Source organism: Colobus angolensis, unplaced genomic scaffold, assembly GCF_000951035.1.
Source record: "Colobus angolensis palliatus isolate OR3802 unplaced genomic scaffold, Cang.pa_1.0 Scaffold123, whole genome shotgun sequence".
Lineage (NCBI taxonomy): Eukaryota > Metazoa > Chordata > Mammalia > Primates > Cercopithecidae > Colobus > Colobus angolensis.
Window position 1 is genome coordinate 6,229,296 of NW_012113475.1, and position 8,094 is coordinate 6,237,389.

Sequence of the window (8,094 nt, forward strand, 5' to 3'; positions counted from 1 at the left end):
AAATACACAAAAAAAAATTAACCTGACATGGTGCTAGACACCTGTAGTCCCAACTACTCAGGAGGTTGAGGTGGGAGGATTGCTTGAGCCTGGGAGGTGGAGGCTGCAGTAAGCCAAGATTGCACCACTGCACTCCAGCCTGGACAATAGAGCAAAACCCTGTCTCAAAAATAAATAAATAAATAATTTAATTTTAAAAAATAAAGCAGAAAAGTTTCTACCCTTGGGTATTTCTTTTGCCTCATATATATTATAGCTTTCATTAAGAACTTGTTTTTAACTTTCAAAGGAAATAGGGAAAAGTAGCGAGTAGTGGAATAAAAAGATTCTTGGCGATGTCATTTTGAAGAATGAATAATTCCATACTAAAAATTCATCAGGTTTGGCCAAATAAATAGCTTCTTTCCACTATATAGCACATAACTTCTCTTTCAATAAGGTTCTATTGTTTTTCTTATGTCAAGGGATTTCACAGTTTAGAGAGATTAAGTAGTGAGTCCCACTTGTAATTCTTGGACAGGCCCCAAAGGAAGTAATCTGTGTGAAGGAAAAAGAAAAGTTTTGTTTTGTTGATCCATGATTGTATTTATTTAACATTTATTTAAGGATCTATGGGCAAATGTAAACATCACTTCTCTCCTTTTATAAGTAAATGTAATTGCACTATATCCCCTCTTATTACTTCGTTCCCTATTTTTCTTTGCACTCTTAGGAAAAATAAACATCAAAAATATCATTTATCTCTTTGAATGTACAGAAATACAGACACCATTTTAAATACTTAGGTAGATGATATATGAAAATGGGAAAGACAGATTTGAATCTTTGGCTTTTACCCATAGACATAAAAGCCAAAGTGCTTGCTATGGTTTGAATGTGTCCTCTAAAACAGGGGCGTCCAACCCCCTAGCCTCTGATGAATACCAATCAGAGGCCTATTGGAGCCAGGCCGTAGAGCAGGAGGTAAGGGGAGGCCAGAGAGCATTACCACCCGAGCTCTGCCTCCTTTCAGATCAGCAGCAACATTAGGTTCTCACAGAAACACAATCCCTATCGTGAACTGAGCATGCAAAGGATATAGATTGCATGTTCCTTATGAGAATCTATCTAATGCCTGATGATCTGAGGTGGAAGAGTTTCATTGGAAACCATCCCTCCCCCCATCCTACTCCACCCCTTCCCCACACCCTCCTCACCACTGCCCCCACTGAACCCTCACTGTCTGTGGAAAAATTATCTTCCATGAAATGGGTCCCTGGTGCCAAAAAGTTTGGGGACTGCTCCTCTAAAAAGCATATTTTGGAAACTTATTCCCCAATGCAAAAGTGTTGAAAGGTAGGACCTTTAAGAAATGATTAGGGCGTGAGGGCTCTACCCTCATGAATGATTAGTGTCACTATCAAGGGATTGTGTTCATTATCCAAACAGTAGATTTGTTATAACTGTGAGTTAGACCCACTCTTGTGCTCTCTCTTTGCCCTTCCACTATGGGGTGATGCAGCACAAAGGCCCTCAGAAGGCCCTCAGCAGATGTGGCCCCACTTCTTGGACTTCACAGCCTCCAGAACCATAAGCCAAATACATTCCTGTTTAATCTAAATGACCCAGTCTCAGGTATTCTGTTACAGCAGTAGAAAATGGACTAAGACAGTGCTATAGTTGGAATCTGTAACACAGGAGTCAAAATGAAAGAGTTTGACTCTGAGTGATTATACGGTAAAGTGGTGGTTTCATTTTCCTACCTTTTCTCCAGTATGAAAAGATAGGAGAGATTACTCTTTGAATAAAGAAAACTATATATTTTTTGCATTTAGAAAATTTCCTAAATTCCTATAGCAATCAAACTCCAGTCACTAGTCAGGTAACCTTGGATAAATTACCTAATCTTCCTAAACTTCAATGTTCTCATTTGTAAGTATGAACAAAATTTATAGCTACTTCATAGACTTATTGTGAGAATACACATGTAAAACACCTAGCCTAGTGTATTGAACACAGTAGGTATACAATGAAGAGGACCATTATTGTTTATTATTTCTCTTAAGCCAGCTATGCGAAAGCTTATATAGTTACCCTGAGAAACACATATGTTTTCTTATAACATAAATATTTAGTGAATACCTACCATGTGTCCATCACTTCCTGATGCTGGGGACATATTAGTGAACAAGACAAACAAATTCTACCTTCACAGTGCTTATGATCTGAAAGGTAAATTGACATTAAACAATAATTACTCAAATTACCATGTATTTACTAACATAACAAGGGCTGTGAAGGAAAAGTGCAGGTGCTATAAAAGTATAAATACAGTGTGTGGAAATAAGTTTTCCTGAAAAATCAGAGAAGGCTGCCACAGGGAAATGACATTTACACTAAGATCTAAGATCAACAAGACAAATTTGTAGGGGTGGCACTGATGGAATATAGTGAAGTAATTAAAATGTGTAAATAAAACCACACAAAGGATCTCATTTTCCTGAAGACATTTTTATTTTTTGAAAATGGTAAGGATTATTTGTAAAAATTTCTAAGGGTTCTTACAGACTGAAACTATTATAGGAGTTACTGAGTTGTTAGATTCAATATAAAAATTTTAAAAATTAATCTTACTAAACTTTAGCTTCAATGATGTAACTTACGACATGGAAATGGATAAGGTATTACTTTCTTTGGAGAGTTTTTAAAATTCATTTATATTTTTAGGCATCGTTGTGAGGTGGAAAGAGCATTGAATCACATGTCAGAAATCACTATTTCTGACTGTCATTGGTTCACTGGGAAATCATAGGCAAGGCATTTAAACTACAGTTTCCTGTTTCATAAAAGAGGGTATTACTTTCAAAAGCCTGACTTACAGAAGCTAGGTGGAGGAGCACTGACAGCTTAGGTAACAATAGAGTGGGTTGGGGTCAGAGAGTTCCTGATACCTCATTCTTCACCTAAATATTTGTTTGCTCTTCTTTTCCAGTTTTGTGACAAAAAAAGGACCAGGAGTCTCACTAAGATTGAAAGGAAAGAAAGGAAAAGAAAAGATCAGTAACTTTTTGTTGATAATAATGGGACAGATTAAAACCAAAATGAACAAAACAACCAAAGCAAAGATCTGTCATAATAAAAGCCTTAAAAATAGCCTTAAAATTGTAATCAGTTGTTATAACAATGTAGTGCAATAACAAATTTACCAACAAATAACACCCAGAGTTTCTTCCTCATGTCAGTTAGTACCACTTGCAGAGTTTTCATTTGTTAGAAAGTAATATGCTAACCACTCAGATGTTTGTACTTACAATTTTTTCAATGGAAAAATTATAAAGAATGATAAGCATTGCATATATGTTCAATGTGTAGGCCACTCTGAGCTAAATATATCATGCTATGATATTGTCAGATAATTTTATTGTCACTTTGTAGGTGGGCTCTACAAAGAAAGTACTTTTCAATTGACTTAGCCAAAGAATTCATGACTAAGACCCCAAAAGCAAGGGCAACAAAAATAAAAATAAACAAATGGGACCTAATTAAACTTAAAAGCTTCTGCACAACAAAAGGAATAATCAGCAGAGTAAACAGAGAACCCACAGAGTGTGAGAAAATCTTCGCAAACTATGCATCCAACAAAGGACTAATATCCAGAATCTACAGGGAACTCAAATCATCAAGCAAAAAACAAATAATCTCATCAAAAAGTAGGCAAAGGACATGAACAGACAATTCTCAAAAGAAGATATATAAACAGCCAACAAACATATTTTAAAATGCTCAACATCATTAATTATCAGAGAAATTTAAATTAAAACCACAATGAGATACCACCTTACTTCTGCAAGAATGGCCATAATTAAAAAGTCAACAAACACTAGATGTTGGCATGGATATGGTGAAAAGGGAACACTTTTCCACTGCTGATGAGAACGTAAACTGTTATAACCACTATGGAAAACAGTATGGAGATTCCTTAAAGAACTAAAAGTAGATCTACCATTTGATCCAGGAATTGCACTACTGGGTATCTACCCAAAGGAAAGAAGTTTTTATATGAAAAAGATACAGGCACATGCATGTTTATAGCAGCACAGTTCACAGTTGCAAAGATATAGAACCAACCTAAGTGCCCATCAACCAACAAGTGGATAAAGAAAATGTTACATATATATATATATATATACACACACACACACACACACACACACACACACCATGGAATACTACTCAGTCACAAAAACGAATGAAATAATGTATTTTGCAGCAACACGGATAGAGCTGGAGGTCATTATTCTATGTGAAGTAACTCAGGAATGGAAAACCAAATATCGTATGTTCTCACTTTTAAGTGGGAGCTAAGCTATTAGGATCCAAAGGCATAAGAATGATATAATGGACTTGGGGACTCTGGGAAGGGGGAGAGGTTGGGGGGTAAGGAATAAAAAAGTTACATATTGAGTACAGTGCACACTGCTCGGGTGAGGGGTACATCAAAATCTCAGAAACCATCACTAAAGAATTTATTCATGTAACCAGGCTGGGCACAGTGGCTCACCCCTGTAATCCCAGCACTTTGGGAGGCTGAAGTGGGCAGATCATTTGAGGTTAGGAGTTTGAGACCAGCCTGGCCAACATAGTGAGACCTCTATCTCTACTAAAAATACAAAAATTAGCTGGGCATGATGGCACATGCCTGTCGTCCCGGCTACTCAAGAGGTAGGAGAATTGCTTGCCGAGATTGTGCTGCTGCATTCCAGCCTTGGTGGCAGAATGAGACTCCATCTAAAAAAAATAAAATAAAATAAAAATAACTTATCCATGTAACCAAAACCACTTTCTTTAACCCCAAAAACTGTTGAAATAAACATAAAAAATGAATTATAAAAGAAGGAAGTACTTGTCAATCCATAATAATAGTTATTATGTAGATAAGAAAACAGGCCCAGCAGAGTGGCTTACACCTGTAATCCCAACACTTTGGGAGGCCAAGGTGGAATAACTGGAAGGATGTCCTGAGTACAGGAGTTTGAGACCAGCTGCACAAGGTAGAGAGAACTAGTCTCTATCAAAGGAAAAGAAAAGAAAAGAAATTAGCTGGACAGGATGGCCATACCTGTAATCTCAGCTATTAGGCGGAAGAGTGAGGGGTTAGGGAGAGGGTATTAAGACTGGAGAATCTCTTTGAACCCAGGAGATTAGGGCTGCAGTAGCTGTGGTATCACCACTCTGCTCCAGTCTGGGTGACAGAGCAAGACCCTGTATCAATCAATCGATCAGTCAATCGACCAACAAACAAACAGGTAAATCAGAATTTAAAAAAAGAAGATTGCTATCTGAGTCTATTTTGTGCTGCTTTTATAACATATACTTATATATATATATAATATAATAACAGAATATCTGAGACTGAGTAATTTATACTGAACAGATATTTATTTGGCTCACAGTTCTGGAGGCTGAGAACTCTAAGACTGAGGGGCCAGATCTGGTGAGAGCCTTCTTGCTGCATCATCGCATGGCTGAAAGCAGAAGGGCAAGAGAGCTCACGAGAGAAAGAGAAGGGAAGGGGATCATGCTCATCTTTTTATCAGGAACCCAGTCCCTTGATAATAATATTAATTCATTCATAAGAGTAGAGCCCTCATGACTTAATCATCTCTTAAGTCCCACCTCTCAGCACTGCTGGATTGGGCATTGTTTCAACATTTGGACTTCGGGGAACACATTGAAACCATAGCAATTGCCTTAGAATTTGTGGAACTAACCAGTGGATTTTTTAACTTCAAAGCTAAAAAGTGAATTATTTTTGGTGAGATTATTTATCTTCAACATTGTATTTGTAAATAAGATAACCAAATGTCATTATTTCAGAGATGTTACTAATACCTAAATTCTACAGCAAGAAAATTCTTCCATCTCCCCACCATTATGTCACTACATAGTCTTCAGTCAACTGTCTTGGAACACACAAGCAGAAGAGGAAGCTATTCTTTACAAATGCGAGAATCAAAATGTGTTGGCAATCAATAAGGGTATAATAAAATGATCTCTAATATTATTCCTTTGGATAAAATTAATTTTTAAGAATTTGTGCTAGTAGACAGTGATGGGGTTCAAGACACAGTACCCCAGTATATGGCACCTTGGCATTTAAGAAAGCAGCAGAAGCAGGAAGGACTCCTTTATCTTCTCCACACTCTTCTCCCACGAAGCAGGCCATAAAAGAACTATCTGACCTTCCTCTGAAGCAGGTTATAAGACCCTTTTGTGAGAGGTGCCCTCCCTAAACCTAGAGGAAAGGAATGTCCTTATCTCTGAAGACACAGGGACACAGAGAAGAATCTGAACAAACAGGCCTTGCTAAGTTTCCCCCAGTTTATTACCGTTGTATCATACCCCTTTTGTGCAGTCATCCTTCTCTACAACTATCCACTCTTTCATCAAACTTATCAAAAAAATGTACTGATTTCCCTTTTTCTTTGGTTCTTCATTTCTGAAGGCTCTTGAGTCACATAAAACTTAAATAAATTTGAATGCTTCTCTCTTGGCAATTTGCTTTTTGTTATAGGTGCTTCAGTCATATTTTAGCCACTGGTGGAAAAAGAAATCTTTCCTCCTTCAGAACAGAGTGGTTGATCAGGTCAAATTCTCATGAATGGGTGAGGGTTTGGCTAGAAAGGAAGCCACGTAGAACAAATGAAGGAAGTCATGAAACCTCCGGGCCTGTTGAAAGCTTCTCATTTATTCCTGTTCACAGTATGAGAGAGACCTAATGAAACAGAATATTTAATACTATGAGAAGTCTTGAAATTGTTTCAATTTTCAATCCTTTGATAAAGAAAAGCTAACATATAAAAATAAATTGATAGCATATGCATGCACAAAGGAAAGACAGAATCTGTTTTTTTAATCTTATAGAGAAACAAATATTAATAGAGTCAACAAGCCCGGAAAAGATGAAAATGTGTTTTTCTGGTGTTCAACCTGAAAATCTAAGGAGGAAGTTTGATTCTTTGGGAAGCCATCCCTTAGAAATTGGGTTACAGCCTAGTCTTTCTTTAACCATCTCATTAAAAACAAACAATCAAACAAACAACTGGGATCTTTTCTCTGAAATCTGGAAAAATCTGCGTTTGTGTTTTGCCAATGTTCAAATCTAAATGACCTGAGGTGTGGTAGATAGCACACCAGGGAGTCAATAGTTGCTCAGTCCGTTGCTTCCTAACCTTCAACAAGAGGCCTGGGAGTTTTCCTGAAGATGGACGACATTAATTTAAAATGCTACTCGTGGAGGCAAGCTACAACCTTGGAAATGGTATCTCTGCCGGGGCGCGGAGGTTCATGCCTGTAAGCCCTGCACTTTGGGAGGCCGAGGTGGGTGGATCACGAGGTCAGGAGATGGAGACCATCCTGGCTAACACGGTGAAACCCCGTGACTACTAAAACTACAGAAATTAGCCAGGCGTGGAGGCGGGCGCCTGTAGTCCCAGCTACTCGGGAGGCTGAGGCAGGAGAATGGAGTGGAGTGAACCCGGGAGGCGGAGGTTGCAGTGAGCAGAGATCGCGCCACTGCACTCCAGCCTGGGAGACAAAGCAAGACTCTGTCTCACCAAAAAAAAAAAAAAAAAAAAAAAGGAAAAGAAAAAGAAATGATGTCTCTTCACAATGAGGTGTTTTATTAATAGAAAGAAATAGAAATTAGGCATTTCGACAAGGAAGAGTTTGAAACTAAGCCCTTGTTAGTGCTCTCCAACTGCAGCCTGTAGAAGGTGTGTTAGCAGCATCCTAAATCACTTGCTGAAGTCATCACCCTACAAGGGAATAGTCTATTTGGTTATCCAATGGGATGAGGCTTCTCCTTAACTTCTTGCGCCTCCTTTTACTCTGATTCTATACTCACCGAGCAAACTTCTGACCTAAATTTTATTTTTCAACTAGACTTCCCTCCTGGAAGTAAAATCACATGAAGGTTCAGATTGCTTCACAGGTAACCTTTTAGTGTAAATTAACAAATTCAACCTGTGGGTTTTGTTGTTGTTGTTGTGACAGAGCCTTGCTCTGTCAGCCAGGCTGGAGTGCAGTGGTGTAATCTCGGCTCACTGCAACCTC